This window comes from Trichechus manatus, unplaced genomic scaffold (assembly GCF_000243295.1).
Source record: "Trichechus manatus latirostris isolate Lorelei unplaced genomic scaffold, TriManLat1.0 scaffold00045, whole genome shotgun sequence".
NCBI lineage: Eukaryota > Metazoa > Chordata > Mammalia > Sirenia > Trichechidae > Trichechus > Trichechus manatus.
In genome coordinates this window covers 2,146,348-2,149,678 of record NW_004443981.1, presented here as the reverse complement: position 1 = coordinate 2,149,678, position 3,331 = coordinate 2,146,348, and the positions used below count along the sequence as shown (strand labels likewise).

Sequence of the window (3,331 nt, the reverse complement as noted above, 5' to 3'; positions counted from 1 at the left end):
TGGGGGGGCAGCGATCGAAGGTAATGAACGTGGGGGCTCATTTCCTGCCTCCTAATCTGCTGCTCGGGTGCAGCATTGTCATGAAGAGCCCTTGGCGTGCAGGCTGCTGCATTTTGGGGCACCCTTTGATTTTTTTTAAGGTGCCGGTCCCGGTATTTCCACCTAGTTTCAGATTGATTTATAGCCTGCAGTCCCGAGTGGGGAAGACCCAGCGATGGCAAGTCGCTTATTTTCATTAGTTTTGGCTCAAAAGTAAGTTCATTAAAAAAAAAAAAGTTTCCCAGGAATTTGTGAATCGTCGTTTTAAAAATTGTTGTTTAAAAATGTCAGACAGATGAATATTTCTTAAAAATGATCAAATAATGGATGGACTTCTGTTGATTACTTCTCGAGCAGCCCAGTTGTGTGGGCATTACTTTTATTTTCAAGGAACTAACGTGTTAAATGTGGAGTTTGGCTTGGGCAGAGTTTACAGCATTGCTGTTGCAACTGCTTTGCTATCAATTATAAGCAGAGTGTCAAATCCGTGGGCAGTGGAAACCTCTTTTCAAATGCTATAACTGGTTATCCTGATGTGACATAGACAGATGAGAGAGTTTCCGTTGAGGGGAGTAAAAATATTTCCCTTTTTGGAGAAACAGTGTTTGGAGGAGAAAACCATGATTACGGCTCTCTCGAGCCGGAGAGACTCTTTTTCATGCTTTGTTTATACTCCGGGGATGACATTTAGGGCAGGGAAACGCAATCTTTCTCGGCAGCTTTTAATTGTGAGGTTATTAATTTAGTTTATTTATTCGTTTCCATTGGTTGGGTTCAGGGAGCCCTCCGCCACACGCTGTGCTTAAGGTGACACATTTGCTAGCACTTGGGACACATGATTGCGAATGTAAAATGTGCCTCCCCGAAAGGTCTGGTCGGCTGGGAGCTCCCATGTGGAGCTGGCGTAGGCAGGGCGCGACCGGCTCATTGAAGAAAAAGGGAATCATTTTCCCTAGCTAAGGAAGACATCCTGTTATATTCCTTTTGTTCCCTGTTCTTCATTGATCGCCAGCTCTGCCTTAGAGAGGAGAGGAGCTGGCGGGTGCGGAGCTCGGAAGACTGCCCAGACGACTGGGGCCCCACTTCTTCTCTTCCCCTGATTGGTCAGTAGGATTGAGACTTATGAAAACAGTCACCCAAAACCTTCTTTTAAAATCAAGCCGTCTTTTTCACCTTCGCCGTCTTGTGCTCAGATTTCTGCAAGATAGATGTTTAAGTCAGGCGCCGTTGGCTTGAGCTACCTGGATGTTTGATTTGTTGTTGTTTCTACCCAGATAAAGTAGGCCATTTTGGTGACAAATTTCTTTGGAGGCGTCAGCTACTAGCTTACGTTTATAGACGGATTGCTTTACAATACATTCCCAGTTATTTCAATCCGTAAGTTGTAGAGTGCAAAGTTGTTCAACGTAGAGGAATTTTTCCTGAACATTATTTTTGATGTATTTAAATCGCAAAGAGCCCTGGTGGCGCACTGGTTTAAGCGCTCGGCTGCTCCCCAAGAGGTCGATGGTTCGAACCCACCGGCCGCTCCGCCGGAGAAAGATGTGGCAGTCTGTTCCCCGTAAAGATTACAGTCTTGGAAACCCTGTGGCGCAGGTCTACTCTGTCCTGTAGGGTCACTGTAAGTCCAAATCTACTCCACGGCAACGGGGTTGGTTTTGGTTTATTTAAATATTACCATCGGCAGATGGATGCCTAACTGTATCATTACTTTGAGAACTGAAGTGGCTGGTGCATTAACATGTTCCACGCAATAAGTTTAAGTCTGAGACAGTGACGGAAAAGACAGTGACGGGCAACAATCACAATCAGCTTGTAGACTCTTCCAAGAAATTGTGGCATCTGGATTGAGGAGAAGGCATTTCGCATCCAAGAAAAAGGGCCTTTAAGAGTATGAAATAGTGACTACTGTGAAATGTTACAGCTAGAAGCAGAACATAAGGCCCCTGGACGTCTTCACGTGAGCCTTAAAGCCCCTCATTAAAGAAGCCCTGTCCCAGAAGTTGTTAAACGTATAAACACTTTTCTGATTGGCCCAGGAATTTAGACACAGGAAGTGGATGGTATCTAATAACTGAGGAGTGGAGACATGGTTGTCATGGAAACAGAGAAGAGTAACTCCACACCCCCAGCACACAGACACACACAGACACACACACACAACCCCGACCAGCACTTAGAACAACAACAACAACAGCCCTGCATGTCATCGCAGATCTTGGAGAACATGCTTTCTCTTTCCCACGGAATCTGTTGAAACCTGAGACGGTGCCTGTCAAATCAAGGTCACTTTACAACAACAACCCCAAATGCGCCGTCTCCTGCATTTCATAACTGTATTTTTATTGAAAGTATGCGACGAAAAAGCCTACAAGCAGGCATGGGCACACGCGCTAACTTAGCATGTTGCGACTTCTGACTTGTGCCAAGGGCAGGCTGAAAAGAATGTGCAGTCAAACTGATTTCTATGTCTGCTCTTGGAAGCCGAACTCCTTTTAGAGCCCCGAAGACTAGAATGTTATCTGCGGACGAAGAATTAGCTGGGGGAAGGTATAAGTGAAGCTGTTTTGTTTGCGAGAGTGTTCAAAGTTGGACTGAAGCAATTGAACTCGGAGCTGTGGGCATTTTGGAAGCCTGAGGCTCCCTATGCGGGCATAAATGAAGACTGTCTGGTGCTTTGGAAAGTGTCAGAGACGGTGTTCTCAGTAGCTGCAGGGGGAAAGGAAAAACCCCTAAATGGAAAGAAGAACGGTTTCAAAACTGCAGCTATTATTATTCAGTCAACTTAGAAAAGTTTCCCTTTCTTTTGTGGATGGGAAAGAATGCTTCAATGTTTAGAGTAAATTGAGAGGTTCTCCAAATTCCTGTTGCAAACATTTCCAGTATCTTGGGAATGGTTTTCAGTGAGGGCAGTAAAGAAAGGAGAGATTTGGAGACTCCGCCCCCCCTCCAACCCCACCCCCATTCACTTCGTTAAGTGAAAAATAACCATGGAGGCCCTCTCCTAAATTTTGACTTTGGTCATGGAAACTGAAGCTTGTAAATATAAAATTAAGGCATTTCTTATGCTTCTGTATCTTATCAATGGTACTCTTTACATTTTCCGTTCTTGATATTCATTTAGAAATATCTCCCTTCCAATCACGGTGATATTTATAGTATTGTAGTGCTTTATCTTAATTGAAAATAGCCAGTTTTAAGTCTTATTCAATTAACATGTCAATCTTTTGAAAAGCAGCAAATTTCCCTTGTTTCTTCAACGGATTCCATGGGTGGGGTGTGGAGGGAGGGC

At 44.3% G+C, this 3,331-nt stretch overlaps 1 protein-coding gene across 3 annotated transcripts in view; it reads left to right on the top strand.

Annotated features, from left to right (window-relative positions):
- Positions 1-44: 44 nt before the first annotated feature.
- Positions 45-3,331, top strand: part of FOXN3 (forkhead box N3) — a 454,396-nt gene continuing 451,109 nt past the window's right edge. For all 3 annotated transcript variants that reach the window (XM_023731693.1, XM_023731689.1, XM_023731694.1), the window contains exon 1: positions 45-252. The gene's annotated coding sequence lies outside the window, so the exon portion shown is untranslated. The remainder of the gene's footprint in view (positions 253-3,331) is intronic.